We start from the raw sequence: 17914 nt of genomic DNA on the forward strand, positions 1-17914 counted from the left end.
TATTGGATTAATTTACTGTTTAATGAAATATGTGTTGGAATATAGAATACCCTGTGACGTCATGGTTACACAATAATATATCTTTGCTAACAAATGTCAAATTCGATTCAATTTTATCTCTGTGTAATCAAAATACATTCACTCCGTGAAAAAACTGGCCATGAATGAGGCAGTACTCAATTTTTACTCAAGCAGCAGGAATTTTATCCTTTTCGTTAAATATTTTCTCAAATAAAGGAAGTCATATTTTTAAATTCATTTAGTCGATATGATTAAAACTAGGCAAACTTTTTATTTGGAAAAAAGACATGCCACCCTGACTAAATGTGATCGCTTGTGTAACAATATTCTAAAATGTATTCACATTTTCCATGGCCATATATCAGGTATTAATATTTGTTGGATACACCGTACAAAGATTTGCATATAAATGAATTTACTAGATTATAATTTTTGGAGTCACATTTTCATTTTCATTGCTTCACCTTCATATACTAGGGTTATCAAAATTTATTGATATTTAACTAGTGAAAAATTTAAATGAATGAGTTCTTATTAAAATGAATTTTAAAATTCAGAAATCCAATTTATTTCCTCTGATTATAATGCACCTTTGTATGAGAAGCTGGTTTTATTTCCCACTGAAAAACAAAACGGGCGTTAAATTATATCCTCGACCTTGAAGAAACTTAACATTCTTAAAGACGGGGAATGGGGGTTCATTTTACCCGTTCATTCTACTTCTTAGGCATTTTAGTTGAGAAGGCCACATATAGGTCAGCATTAAATGAAGAGTATATTTGAAAGATTAGGATTAATTATCCACGAGCATCTATCCGATGGAAAAGGCGTCTAGAGATTTCTTCATGATTCCTTGAGTGGATAAAAAATGTTAATAATGAATGTTGTCGTGATAAAATACGCGCAAGGTACCACGTTGGTCATATTATTAAGTCTCTTTAGTCTAATTAAGGTACAGAGATGTGAATAACGGCTAAAAAAGTGATATTAAGTAAAAGATGAAAACAAAGAGTTACTAAATTATTCTAAAAGTCCATGTTGAAGAAATATTCCTAGACTGATAGGGGAAGACACCAAGGAAAGGAATTAGTGTGCCAATTGCATGAACACAATATTGCGCATGAAAACATATTCTTCTCAGGTGTCTAACAGCAATTTCATGAAAGGCTATAGTAATTATTTTGATCGATACGGCAGTAACACGTGATTATTTAAAGTATGATTATTTTCATATATAAATTTCATGCATTTCATAACAATGGGAACAAATTTGTCACTGATAAAACATGGAATTGGTGCTATATTATTTTATCTTAAATATAAAAAATTTAAGAAATTGTAATAACGGCATATAAAATTAAAGAAAAGTACAAATAATATTTCTCAATCAGGCTCAAAAAAGCGAGGGTAATTTTAAAATCCAACCCACCTAACGTGAATTACTGTTATTTCATTTTAAACAACATTACCACCGACAACATGATAAACATTACCTTCAAAAGTAGTAAAAAATATCTGACATAAATGAACAATCCGTTAAAATTAATTTCAAATGATGAATTTCCTTCATTTTTATTCACTCTCACAAGTTTTTCATTTTACATTTTTTTCACCTTCATTTTATATTGACAAAGTTACATTCAAATCAGTCAGTAACATATGCATTACTGTGTTAAATAAAAAACTTACTTCTTGTAAACATCGGTATTTACTTCCTATTTAATTCAGTAAAAGACTTCTTCAAACTCATCACATACTTCTATTACCTGAATCAATTGTTAATATGATTAAATTTTATTGATTACAATTTTCGAAGGCAAAATAGTTTCCAATTTTGAGGGTTAAGGCTGCATAGGTTAAATACTTAAGATATGGTATATCCTCAGGACTATAAATAAAGAAATGGGTCCACTTGTATTTTTGAGCAGTATATATCAGATGTTCAGATATCTCTGAATAATTATTATGCCCATTTTTCAGCGTAGAGAAGGATAGGATGTTAAATTAAAAATCATTTTGTTTATTTTTAGAAAGCATTATTTTTATTTTTCCTTAATTTTTCATGTACACATATTTTATGATTTCATTTCACAAACATAAATGTAGAACAAACACTCTTAAACTTCTACTTATACTGCCCTCTTAGTTCATTTTCTTCAATTTTTCTGGCTAAAAAAATGTTCTGTGGAATTATGTTCTTTTCTTCAGGCCGATTAAGAGCCTATTTTACTCTTGACTCTGATTTTCTAAAATTTTGACCTGAAATTTTACATTATTGACCTTCCCGTGTAGAACTTTTATAAATGTTTACATCAGCCATATGTTGATATAAAGTTAAAACAAATTTAGTGGAAGGAGTTATGTAGCTACAGGTTTAATTTGCATCTACATGTATTCTAAATTTGCGAAGAAACTTCATTTTTCCTAAAATAACCGTGCTCTTGATTTCAATGCAACAATTTCAGAGTGTAAAAATCATTCGCCTTGACTGGACTAGTGTGAAAATAATGAGCGTCCACGTAAGGGTTTTTTCAGGGGTACATTAAACAACTATTAGTAGATTAGAATTGCTGCATATTAATAACAGCTTAAATATTTTCACCTCTCCACAATTTACATGATTAATTAATTTGAAACTGCAATCATACAAAATGCGCATGTTTTGCATGCTTCTTGAAAGTTAGTAAAATATTTCATGGCAACGAAAGATATTTCGTTGACATTCTTAAGGAGACACCTATTACCTGAATTTAGAGTAATCCATCAGTGTTCTTTAAGGTTGTGTTAGGGACTTTTTAGGTTGTGTTAGGGACTGACAATTTTCATCACCATATTGAAAATTTCGGCGCAATAAACATGAAAGACAGAGTTCTGTTGTTAAATACATCATTCTTCAGATATAAGTCAATTCATCATATATGATGGAGACTCCATCCTTGCGTTAATAAATCCAGACACCTAATTTCCTTACCATAAGCTGTCATGATGGACTTCTTCAGTCGTCAGTGGTATGCTTAGACATCCCAGAGATAAAATTTAGGGCCGTAAAAAATTAAATAAAAGTCGCTTCTTTAATATTTTTCTTTGACCATGCCGTAAGTACAGAAAGCTGATGTACTAACTGGTGGTAAACTGGTAACTAAACTGCGGAGCCATATTCATGAATTTACCATTAATATATACAGATTAGATAATTATCCCACAGCCTTACACTATTCTCCACTTTAGAGTGAATATTGATCCATGATAATTGGGAATTATGATATCAAGGTGCAACTTCGAGGCATCAATTAGACCTCTACCCATTTGCATCAATGAGGCCTCTTCCGCGTCGCCCTCTACCCATATGCCAGCCATATTACTAAAAAGTTCCTTTGATATATTAACAAACTATAACAGCACATCAGAATGTAACGCAGAAAAGCATAGAAATGTAGTGAACAACATCTTAGCATTTTCAAGAAGTTCTCTCGGGTTTCCCACCGGGTCAGGTTGCAGTACACCGACGTTTCGAAGGCTGACTCTGCCATCGTCTTCAGGGTGAAGTGACTTCACCCTGAAGACGATGGTAGAGTCAGCCTTCGAAACGTCGGTGTACTGCAACCTGACCCGGTGGGAAACCCGAGAGAACTTCTTGAATACCATACGCCGGGAAAACCTGAGATCCTTCATCTTAGCATTTCATTCACTGATCCAGCATATATGTGCATGGAACTTAAATAATAATTTTAGCGTCTAGATGCGTCTATATATGCAATATAGCGTCAATAGATGGAACTTAAAGGATGTTTTAACTAAGTTTAATAGTGCTAGCAAATATAATGCAGATATTAGCTTCAAATTTAAATATGGATCATCTATTCTAGTGGTTTTTTTGCTTGCAGAAGAACTATAGTGCTAAGTATAACTTGATGATAAGTGCTTAACCTGTTTAAATTTTAAAAAATCATTGATGGGTTATGAATGAAAACTAAAACTATTTTTCGCAATGGAATGATTTGATGAAAGACAAAGAAAGAAAAAAGGGTTTATTTTTAGCTGTTTAGGAGATTAAATACTACCTATTTATAAATTACTTATGGAATCGTTTTAAACATAGATGTATAGAAATATAAAGTCACTGAAAACATTTCCGGGTGTAGGAAAAGAAATTAAGAAGGTATTATTTCAAAAGTGGTATTGGAAATGAGATGATGGGGTATAGAAATGAGAAGAAAAACATTACTGCGTCGCAGGTTCTAAATTATGACGGTGAATACAATAATTAATTCTATTTTTTCAGTATTCACCTAACTTTACCCCTTATTAGTTCGTGGTCAATAAACGCACTGAAACTTTTATCAATAAGGTAGCTCTAAATGGAAAGATTTTAAGGTAATAGTAGTTTTGTATATGATAAAAATCAAATAGAATAACAATCTGCTTCACTAATACATCATGGCTCTGCTGATGGTAATATGATCATATTAAATAAATATTTTTGGAAATACGGGATTAGCTATTGAATAAATGGAGCATTTCTTTTTGGAAGAGGTATTGTGAGCTGAAATATGTTCAGTGCTCAGAAAGTACTGAAATGTGTTCCATTTTTTTAATACTGATGATCAACGTAACGTTATGTAATTAAATACGCACTGGTGACTAGGGAAAGCAAGTGAAAGTTAAAAATATTAGATTCATTGAAGGCATTTGGGGTAGTAAAGTTAGAGGTAGTATTTTTCAAGAACGAAGAAAGCCGGCGTCGGAGTTAGCCTTCTCATATTACAAGACGCCCAGCTTGGGGTCCACCTCCTATTCGGTAGAGGTCACTCCTCCTGAACGGCCTTCCTCCGGGCATACCAGTGGGGATCGCGATGCCTCTGGAAAAATTTTCAAATGGATTGCGAACCCAGCTACTAGTGCTGGAAAGCTAGGAAACTAGCCATTACCAACCCGATCATGGCCAAATATAATATTGCCACTTATGACAACCTTTTTTAAACCTCATAGAAGAGTGCCGTAGGGATTACTTATACGTTTGAATACGCACTAAGTGATCACCAAAGAATTGTTTTGTTGTTAACATGAAGAATAGTAAATGAAAATTGTGAGGAAAGAAACGTATGCAAGTAAGAATGAATGGGGAAGACTTGTGCAATTAATGGAGACAAGAAGGCTGAAACAACTTTTAGGAAATTTTATATAATTTCATCACAATTGCGAAATAATTTTTTTTCAAAATCGATAACGCAGTAAACATAAAAAACGGTGTATTTAAAATAATTTTCCAGTGGTTATGAATAAATATTCGAAGGAAAAGAAGATTACTATGAAACAGATCAATAATAATGAAAATAACAGGATAATAAAAAGTCATAAATAAGAGTGCAGGGAAATCAAATTTGCAGAAAGCTTTAGATAAAATGAGTGTCAGCGATTTCTGTCAAAATGTTATTCATTTAATAATTTTTATACGTAATTTACCAGTTTACATAGGTTTTCGATGGGCAAAACTACCAAATGAATAATTTGTCTCTCCTAAGAAAACACAACCCAAGCCTACTCTACAAAAAGTTCCTTTTCATCTATGTATCCATATCATAAATATCAAGAGTGATTTTGTAAAAAATATTTGCAGTTCAAATATCAGAGAATCAATAGAACCACCTTAGATCCCTAGCGGCTAGAGGGAAGCAAAATATTTGCTGAAATCGGTCTTCTACATGAAGTTTTACAAAATACCAGACAATGTGTGCTAATACAAAATGCAACGAATCTCAAATGATACCAAAACGGTATACGAAACTCTAAAAATACGGTTTGCTGTCAATGTAGATTTTATTATAGTTTATGTGGAAAATAGGATAAAAGAAATGGCGTGAAAGACAAGCCAATGACGTCAGTTATTACCATTGCCCCTAGACGTATACATAAATAATATGCCTTAATATACCAGAGACCATTTTCTGATTCGTTGGACGAATACATCAAATTAAATGCATAAATTCGAACGTCTAATAAGAAAACAAACTAAACGACTTCCCGGGGCTTTTTGATAAGGAACCTGAACTTCAAAAATGAAGGGTATGCATAAAATTATATTATCTGAAAAATGAAACTCTTAAGAAAATAGAAATTGATATAATTAGTACACACATAAAAAAAATAAAACTCGATATCAACTTGATAAGAAATGGTCGGAGTAAATATAATTTTAAAATAGTCTAAGAAGTTTCAGGATTGACTTTTTAAAATTTGTTCCATTAAAAAACTTCGTAATTTCACGTAGTAAATAAATTGAATGATTTAGTTCTCTGATACTGGTGGTATTAAAAGGTAGAGAATAAGGGATGCTAAGTGGAAGAGAGCTTGTGAGAGAAAAACTGCGCAGTAAAATGCTGCAACTGACTAGTGATGAAAATACCATATGATAAGAGTGACTAATTTTTAAAAAACCTGGTATTTTGAATAATTGGGAAAATTAATCGTAAACAAGTATTGTACTTCCATTACTTGTGCTTGTATTAATTTCTTTTTATGATACCAGAGAGTATAATTCATAAATGCATTGCAAATATCAACAAAAGGAAGTTCTTAAAACTTTAACCATGTAAGAGCAACAAGAAGATAAATTAAGGGAAACAAAAATATTTACTATTTCCGTTATTTTTTTCCGATGAGCAATCCCTCGTGTAACGAAAGTCACTATCTCCTAAAATAGTGCAGAGTGGTCTTAAATGAGTTGAAGTGGTGAGAATACTCGTATAGTATCATAAAAATTGGCAAAAAATTACACAAGGCACTACAGCATCTATCTTTGTACGAATTTCCGTCTTAGAACTATTTCGTATTCTATTTCACGAAAACTCTCACAAAATTGTTTCCTATATATGTTCCACTCAAACTAGGTTCATATGGCGTTTGCAAAAGATCCAGGTGAAGAGTGGCAGCTTTCTGAAGATTCTGAAAATTATTAAAATTTCAAATTATCATAATGCTGCATATTACACACTATCTAACTTAGACTGATATAAAAATTATTCTTGAATTAAAATTACTAGCAAATACAGTATGAGGTTTTAAGTTGCCTCTTCCTAAACGGAGTTAACAATTGATGCTAATTACAATTTGTGTCCTTCAAAAACCTACCTCATAAAAGTTAAAATACTATATGTGGGTGTTTTTGATAATTCTACGTTAGCTTCAATGCAGATCAATACCACTTACAAAGATTTTAGGCTTTATTTTTGGGAGATTAATGCAAAGTATTCTATTACAGTATACTTATAGTTAGCAATTATAATTTCTAATTCTTCCTGGATATTAAAAGTTATTTTCCTCTTTTGTCATCAAAACCATAACGCCTACCTATGCATCATTCCGTCGAAATCTATTCCAATGATTAAAATTCCGTCATTATTACATTTCGGGCTAAGCTATGATATAACTGCTGGGCGATATAATATCGTTTTCTAGGAATGCCTTTATGTGATTCACAAAACAGTTATTTAGTGGAACAGCCTCCCACTAATAACGAATTCCTATATCCTTCTTTATTGGAAATGACGTCAAATTTTCATTAACAACCGCTTCGGAAAAGAAGTATATAAATATTACATTTAATAAATAACGATGCTGTGTAATCGCTTCATGTAAAAGACTATCAAAAACACACTTGAGTTACGTAAACATCCTCCGCTAATTGCAATATGAATGCGGATGTAATGAGAGAAAATTAAATTTTTTCCGCTTCCGAGCCGATTCAATTTAAAATGCTTATTGGTTATTCAGAGGAGGCTCCCTCGTTAACTCTTTTCCGGATGTCGACCAATAAACTCGCGAAGACCTATGGAGAGTCAATGTATTTACCGCGCGCAGTACTGTGGCGCTGACTTCCAAAATGGCCGCCCTCCCCTCGCATTTAATGCGCATGCTTTAACCCCACCACTCTAATATGGCACCAGTTTGAAACTTGTCGAGCAGGTGTCACTGCTGAGCAAGCCGGAAACTCGCCAAGTGGAGTTATTCAGATGAGTGCTACATGTTTTACGCCTCGAACAATTGTTGTCATTATGCAGAAACTCTTTTGAAAATTTAGTAGAGTGCACTGGTTCTGAATATGAAGTGCAATATATTTTATCTTTATTGCATAGAGGGAATTTAAAAAAGAAATTTATCATGGAATTACAGCTAGTTTAGACTTTATTTGGAGCTATTCTACCTCCTATGTGGTAAAAATACAGACAAAATATTGTTTATACTGGTGGCCATCAAATTTTCATATGAATTTAAATGTTTCTATACTTGATACCGTTTGTCTTACTATTCTCAGAAAATATTTTGAGGGGCAAATAAAACTCTATGCCCTAAATCTTATCGGTATCTTACCGGTAGGAAATGATCATATTGGATGAGTTATGATTATTAAGTTTAAACCCCCAATATTTTTATTATTTTAATAATGAGTAGAATTTGCATATAATATTCTCCTGGTCTGATATTCCTCAATTATGTCATTATTGTTTCATATAATTGACCTTATCCTTCGGAATTTCCTCTCAGATAAATGTATAGCTACTTAAAATTTGGTTTTGGCAAGGGCCTGCATTTCTTGCCATTTTATTACTATACTCTTTCGAGATCTGTGAAACAGCATCTCGCATTGGGGATTATATTTTCATTGCATAATTTAGAATACAACTCAGCATTGTTTTCATATTTTGACCAAATCTGACTAAATGTCAAGAAATAAACGTAGAATGGTGGCCTTCGTTCATTATTCTATCCACAATTGTCGCACTTATGAAGAAATACAATTTGAAATTACCGGCCGAATTTTTGAATTATATGTATTATCCTATTTAACAACTTGCAGTAAGAAAATAAGCAAATTTTAGGTTAGCCTCTGGCAAGTGTATGAATACCAGAGATCCCCTAGATCACCTGTAGGTATTGGTTGTAGAAAATATGTAATTGTATGCATTGCGAATTCTAAAGAAAGCACAATTAATTAATATTTTAGAAAATACAGACGCTAAATTTATAGATATGCGACCAAAATGGAATCTTTTTGCGAGCCCAAGACAGCACTAGTAAAACATTTGTTGTCTCCGGCGTAACTGTATAGAGTTTGCATAACATATTGAAATGGAATGATATTATTGAATATATAATTCCACACAAATGCGTGGAATTACATAGCTTATAATTTAATTTCATTTTGATATTCATAAGTGTAGTTCTATTCTACACAATTAACATGTTTCCAGCGTTAAGTAACTCGTTAAAACAGGATTTTCAATTACGACTGTTGCTTATTCTTTTCAATATGCCTTCAGAGGAAATGGTATGGTAAATGGATATGGGTAAGGTGGGGAGCAGGAGTGTAACTAGGGGCAAAATCTTATGAGCAGATTTCCGGATGGTCAAAGTAAGTAGGTTTACAGGAGGTATCTAGAGGATACCTAAATTAATTTGATCGGTACTGGATAAAACTCAACCAAAAGAAAAAAGGAGATAATGAGTTTTCAATAATTTGAATAAGCTAAAAACATTTACGGTTGAAGAAAATGAACTTGGGCAGGAAGAACAGGTTATCTATATAGCAAGTATAATCCAACAATAATAAATTATTCAAATCATTTGAATCAGGCGAATCATTTTTGCAAATTGAAATTCTTGCATTAAAATACGTATTGAATGGATGACTACGTTAAAATTTACTGTTGCGGCATCCCTCCCAGTTTCATAGAATATCTAATTTCTATAGATGAGTTTCAAGGTAAGATGGGAAATATTATATGAGCCTGAGTTATAATTATATCTAAGAGTTGGTGGTGACTATTATTGTGAATATGATTTCAATGTCTTCTACGGATTTAGTATGAGTTAGTAGGAATTAGGCATCGGTAATACAGTCACATCACCGAGTATAAATATATTTTGAAATATATGAAGGAAATATTTGTGCACTTGTGATCTGCTCGATTAAGCCATTCCCCACTTCTCTGGTGTTCGTCTCATGTTCGTTCTCGTGTGTTTCTATCATTTTTCCCTTTGCATATATTTCTTCGTACATGTATTTTAGAAGCTAATATACACATACATATATATATATATATATATATATATATATATATATAAACATATCCATTCGTGTGTATATATATATATATATATATATATACACACGAATGGATATGTTTATATATATATATATATATATATATATATATATATATATATATATATGAGATTATTGAGCGATTCCATTTTACTATTCAATTGATGAAAATGGAATCTTACCGCCGTCATTAAGAAATTGCTCTATTATGTTCCAATCTGATGTGTGTGAAATCATTTCCTCTTTATTTTCTTTGTAGAAATTATAAATCCAATCAACTTCACTTTTCTAAGAAGTATAATAGTGGCTAATGGTTTTAATAAATCAGGGTGTGTTACAGCATCCCATGTTTTCTTCCATAACCATTCGAGTAGTAGTAGTAGTTTTTAGGGGAGGCGACCGACAACTGAGGTCATTTGCGCCATAGGGGATGGACAGGAAAGGATGAAGGGTGGAGAGAAACCCGGCGTCGGCATTAGCCTACTCTTTACGAAAGGCGCCAAGGGGTCCGCAGTGTATCCCCGACGGTACGACTTGATATTCCCCTTGCATGAGAGCATGAGTGCCCGACAGACACCGGGTTAGACGTCCGATTTGCAGTTATAGCATTTATCTCCGCTGAAATTTATAGGGATTTGTTACAGAGCCCACAGAATTCAACAGAGTGAATGTTATTTAATATTACTGTCATAAGTACTGGAAAACCACGCTAAATAGTGTAAAAAGGGTGAAAAGAACCAAAAATGAACATGTTTTTGTGGGTGACTTATCACTAGCCGTGATCACGAAGGCTTGAAATTAAGTAATGTATTAGCATAGGGAATAAAAGTATGGAAAGATCTTGCGAATGTTATGATGATGCCTCATTGATGGCTTAGATTAGGAATTATTTTTTATTAATTTTCGAATTATTTACATTATTACCAATTGTAGGGAGTATATATATATATATATATATATATATATATATATATATATATATATATATGTATAGTATATATATATACTATTTATATATATACTAAATAGTATATATATGTATATATAAATTGTAACGTATCTAATAGTGTTTTAGGAATTCCTCTTCGCATTTTATGTTATGTATGCCTATTGGTTCCATAAATCATATCATAAGCTTTAGTTTTTATTATTTATTTTACTAAATTTTCAATGATTGATGGTATAAATAGGATAAATAAAAATAATAAAGTCTTTGAACTTGGTAACATGTAACTTATTCGCTCAATGCTCCTGGTTACACGTATAGGTACTCGCATTTTTCATTGTTAAATATTCTTTGAATTTTTAATAATTGGACTGATGCATTTTTTTAATTTTTCTTATATCAACTCATTCAAAGAACGGAAAAATATCAACAATTCCTGTTACTTGGGCCTAATTTTTTGACCAACTCTTATTTCAATTATGATATAAAGAAACTCAATATATATTAACTAAATAAATAGTCTAAACACTCGGCCAGGTTTGGATTCGGATTTGAGTCCGTGTCACGACAAATGACTTTTACACTTTGAAATTATTCCATCGTCACGGAATATCCTAAGCATTTTTAATTTTAAATATCAAGTGTTATTTAATTTCTACCCTATTAATATTTTTGCATTACATTAGTGGTTTTATGTCAGGAAACGTCGTCTAATTATTTACTCACATACCTGTTTACTTAAATTTATCATTGGAGAAATATTAACATTAGTTAATATAAGTATTTTATTACATTCATTATACAAAAAATATTTTATATACTGAATATTCACTACAATCAAACCATATTCCTGAATGGAGAGATCATTTTTCTTAGCTTACAGTCTGGAAAATCATTTAGGGTTTTTTTCTTCGCATATGCCTTATCAAGTAGTTATTAATAAAGTGTGTTTATTTTAATGGGTTTTACGTATATTATCTTTCGCTGCAGGATAACAATAGTTCCTCTTTACTATCAAAGAGAAAGTTGTAGTCTGCTAGTTTTCATTTTGCTTTATCATCGCCAACAGTTAAATTTTCGTTTCTTCTTAGATGAATTAGTACTTAATTGGATTTCATGTATTAAAAGATATTATTTAAATGATTATGCAATAATAATAAAAAACTATGAAATATTAATTGCTTCTATATTTATATTATTGTTTTCCAATTAATCTCATATTCAGAAATGAACTATTTAAGTTTTTTACACACTTGGGTTGGACGATGAAATCAGAATGCAAATTGAAATTTTATTGTTTTTTGAATTGTGTATTTCTTTTTAATTAAAAATTTCTTAACTATGTTGATTAGTATCCAGTGGAAGAGAAAAATAACCAAAGCACCTATGTTATACTTTCAGTAAATAAAAATTTAATTAAAAGTATTGCCCCACAAAGGACATTTAGTGGACGGAAATATAACGAATATATATTGCTTATTCGAAATAAATCAAAAAAAGCTGAAGCAATAAATTATACGTATGGAAATGACAATGTATTCCCGGAAAGAAGGTGATTAAGAACTGCTACAGTATTATATAATTTTAATGCTTTATCTAAAAATTCTACGGCGCGTTCGTTTTAAGTTTATATTAAAAATTCTAATGAGACGCGAATATTGTATGGGATGTTATTTTTGCACCTACAATACCGCATGATATTAGCCAATATGTGGAATAAAATTAGCTTACAGTGGTAAAAACACTAGGTTTTGTAGAAAATCTGTCTGATTCCAACCGAATTGCAGCCCTCTTGGCTGTGGACTGCGCCATTTTCAACTAAAGCTGAGGTGGTTGCTGTCCTACAGGGATTATCTCGACCTTGTGATATGTTGCCTCATTATATAGTATATGATTAAAATATCCTCAGGTTGATTTATCAAATTCTTTAGTGCTTTAAGAAGGTACCAAAAATGGATATGCACCTATGATAAAAATTCGATTTGAAGTGCCTGAAGTTAGCGGTTGCAATCCCTTTACCTCTGACACCTAATGGACATCAGTTTCCCGTTGACATTGCAAATAACTCTCAGCATATAATAAAACCAATTTTTAAATACGTAATTAAAAATATTGGCCATCTTCATATTAGGTATAATGCATAGAAATTTGTTGGGAATGAAAATACTGACTATGGCATCGAAATTAGAATTGCCATATTTTTCCCGTAAATTTTTATTTAAATATTCATACATCAATTTCAAAATGGGATAATATAATTATTTCTCATATACTTCCATATAATATGGGAGGATCCTAAGGAAAATGTGTAGTCAATCTTCGATTGGAGTTTTATTCCTCAAAGGTCATCATGTTTAAGTAGGAAGATTTAGAAATTTGTTATTTTTTAATGCATTACATTTGAAAATTTAATAAATGCTATACATTTTGGCATCAGGTTCATACTTTTATATCTATTGTTACCAAATAAATTATAAGAACCTTTGCATGTAAGCGTCCAATAGCACCGTTGATTTCCACTATATTCCACTCCAATACTCTCCTCACTTCATTCCATTTTCTGTTTAAACTATTAAATATAGTTGATGCAACCCTATTCATAGAGAGAATTGATTTTTACTATTTAATACAATACCTATCTATTGAAAACAATAATATTTTTATTTCATTTTTCAATACCGTTCATGAATACGTTATTTGTCTTACAGGAACATCGAAGATTCACATTTCAAAGATAGTGAACCTTTCACTATGGCAAATACATATAGCCAATATATGTGGTGCTTACTTAGAATTCATTTTAATGTAAAATTTGGAGCCATTTAACTGAAGCCAATTAAGCTATGAATAATTTGATTGTTTACTTTGGAAATGAATATTTAAATCAAAATCATGACTCGAATGAATGAGTGATGGAAATTGACATATTCGATAAAGCACCTCCATTCATCCTTTAATCATTTTGGCCTAGTGCAACTTACATTCCGTCAATTATATAAGAAAAAAGTCAATGAAATTTGAGTAGGCTCTTACGCCAATCTATTTGTAATTTCAGGAAGATATTGAAATATTGATTGGATTGGGAACTTTTAACTTGGAACGCGTCACGATACGCGTTTGAATATAAGGTTTTTCGTAAATTTTCTACGATCACACTTTGCTATATTATTGCTATTAATTAAATACTTAATTAGAATAATACACTATGAATAAGATTAAGGTTGAAAAGTATATAAGAAATACGGTGGGTAATCACCATCGAAATAGGTCAGCGACCTGAGTATAGGTCTCCAAGCATGAATTCTTACAATATCTTCTACCCCTAACTTCTCGTTAAATATTCTCGTCTTTTCCCTGTTATTAGGTCAAATCTCTTTTGTTTATGGACTTCAGTAAATGATTCTGTCTTAGGCTGCGTCTTATTACTTGCCATCATGTGTCTTCTCTATGATTCATTTTAACAACTTTTCAGGACACTGCATATCCACTTTTGCTTCTCAATTTATTCTTATCATTCTAGGAAACATATAGTATACCTATGTACACATTTTTAGCGGCGCGCTTTGCATTTATACAGAAATATGGTATATGTGACACAATACTTTAATTGATATGTAATAGCTTTTTGGGAAATGAAATTAAATTTCAATGTTAATGACGTGTATATTCATGTGAAATATAAAATATTAAACTTAAGTAAAATATTTATCAGTCTCAAAAAATATCATCTGAAATTGAATTGGTTGGGAAAATTATTTGATAAAGGGTAAACATTGTAAATTAATATTAGATTTTCATAACCTGACTAGATTCTCCTGTTTCAAAATATATTTTCGAGGTAAATAAATTAAAATACGTAGCGGTTCTGTTAAATCAACTGGGTTGAATGCATTTTCCTTGTGTTTTAGCAGCAGTAGGGCAGTTAAAAGGTTCAAGTCACTTCAATCAATAATGCATGCCATAGGTGGGCCTTAAGTTTAGTTTTATCAATTCTTATTGAAGCATAGTGATTATTTATTCTCAGACTGTAGGCCTGGCATCAGGTTTCCAAGGGACCAAACATCTGAATTTGATATAAACTCAATTCTTCAGTAGGGTCTCGAACCAACTAACTCTTCATTAGCAGAGACTACATACATACTCGACTAAAGCTTTCGAGCTTATGGAGTTGATAACTGTGTATTTAAATTTTATACTGGAAATTAATTTAGGTAGTTTGTGAAAAATTAACAATGGGTTCGAAGGATAAAATAACTGTGGTCACTAAAATACATTATCGCGATCATCAGTGATCATCACTTCTGGTATTATACGTCATATTTGAGTCAGTTGAGCTCTATTCGGCCATCGGCGAAACAATTGTTGCCTTCTCTTTGAGGTCCAGTATTTAATTGTTCCATGTATATGTCCGGGGCACGCCATAGTGTCTCCTTATGTGTATCCCTAAGACTTCCAACACACATGCGCAAGAAAGGCACAATTATTTTATGAGGATGTATTATTCTTTTAATTTTCGTTTTGTATTGTAATTTTATTCCATGCATTGATAAATTATTGAAACTCAATTTTTTTTTTCACTATTTTTTCTTCTGCTGCAGTAGAGTATATATTGCTCAAATATCGATACCTTTCATGAGTACTTCTACCTGGCAATTATTTGATTAATTAATTCTCTGTTAATAGAAAGCTTCCCTAGTACCACCCTTGATAGCCAGTAAAACGTTCTTCTAGAGAAGAGGATTAATAACTAGAAGCTTCTACTGATTATCTCCGTTGGTATTGTCCATGGCAAATGGGTTTTAAAATGGTAAATTCTAAAATTTCTATGGTAACAAAGATTTCCATTACCTGGAGTAGTTTTTGTTGTATTCTTTATTCTTAGCACCATACATATTTTACTCATAATTTAAGTTTTAATTAGTTATACTAATAATGATCATATTTACATCGCCTCTTTTTCTGGTGTTTCATGGTTATCAGATTAGGTACCCTAAATACCATTTCCTTGCCCATCTTTAACGACACCTTTCGTTGCCATTATTTCTATCATCAATCATAGTTCATGAGTTTGAGGGATGTGTTGCGGAAGCCATCTGAACCCACCATTCCCTGTGAATTATTTTTTTGCGCCAAAGTTCCCTGCAGTTAAATCATTCTTCATTTATTTCATAGAAATATGTTATGGGAGTATATTCCAAATATCTTAACAATGATCTCTTAGAAATATCAGCAGATACCTATTTCTAGACTGAAAGTTAAGCATCTGCCAAGATCTCACATTCAAGAAATACGGCCTACTACGTACGTCTTAAACATACAATAGAATACATTCCCTGTTACGAAAGATAGCTTTCTCAAATATAATATCATCGGTATATCGTCAGGAAATTACAAATGGCCGTCTACATATAAGGCTGCAATTTAAGTCAGTAATTTTCCCTTGCTAAGTCTATATTAATTCATTTGCATTAGCTATACTTTAATAGTCAATGGCGTACCTGTTTTAATTGAACTCAAATAGTAATAATAATTAGTTAGAAATCCCAAGTAACTAAAATCAATGAACAATCAGAACTAAATTTTTATCTCATAATAAACCCCATATTTACCCTGGAGTGACATTATTACTGCTAGTGTACATCTTATAAGTTCAAGGTCCTGCGATTCCAGTGAGTAGATGCATCTTCAGTTTAAAGAGTGAAGCTGTCACGTTCCGATAAAACTCTGTTTTATAGGAAAGGGCAATTTGTCCTATAGATATCATAATACCGATACAGATTTAGCATATGTTTACCACTTCGTAGAGACGTAAAATGCTGAAGACGTAAAGCGCCCTTGCGCGGCCGACCATTGCGGCGGACGATCGGCGCTCGACCCCAGGCGGCTTCCTCCGGGTTCCCGGGCACAGCATACCGGCTCGCGAATGCGTACCCAGGACAATGACGTCAGAGGACAGAGTGCGATTCATGATATAATACGTCTGGCACGGAAAAAGTCATACTTTTCTCAAAGAGTGCAGTAGTTGAATACGTATACGGTCGAAAATATGAATACTCTAAATACTATTCCATCATCAGTGCAACAATTTGACTCAATTTGCCAAGGAGAGAGTAAAATATTTGATGATGAAAACCGCCACAACAAACGACGAGTAAGACACGTAAACGGTACATATTATTTGTCATAAAACCTAGATTGAATATTAATGAAGTTCAATTATAGCTGGTTGCATATTTTTATTATCCACGAGTGTAGTAGTTACATATTCAATTAAATCTTCGCAATTCAATTCTTTACAACCTGAGCTTTTGCTACCGCTTTTCTGCATATATTTTCACCTCTTTCACATTAATATCTTGATTCGTATGCGTTTCTGAAAAACGAATGATTGCAATACATTCCTAGGTGTTCAAGGAAATGTTTGTTTGTTTGTTATGTTAGTTAGAACTTAGGATTACAGTAGTGTTTAGCCCAGATTCCATCAGAAACTTGCCCAAAACAGTTACACCATTAAAACGATATAATCGTATATTTCTAAGACTCCTGATGTTCCATCTATTGAGAGTACCCAAAATTAAATTTATCAATATACTTCTCACTCCATCTCTTACCTTTGTGAACCCTTCTGACCATACTTTCTCAAGTTATCAGTTTCGATTATTGAATTACGACTTGGCATCTCAACAAAACCAAGTATCATAACCACTTGCTTATGAACGAACTGTATATACAATATTTTTGTCACTAACCGTGCCCTTTTCCTGTAACTCTTCACCTACTTTTGTTATGTTGAGTAATCCCGCAATGTTGTATATCCATCGAATTCTTTCGAACTTCATACGTAT

The sequence above is a fragment of the Hetaerina americana genome, unplaced genomic scaffold, assembly GCF_022747635.1.
Source record: "Hetaerina americana unplaced genomic scaffold, ioHetAmer1.1.p SCAF_10, whole genome shotgun sequence".
Lineage (NCBI taxonomy): Eukaryota > Metazoa > Arthropoda > Insecta > Odonata > Calopterygidae > Hetaerina > Hetaerina americana.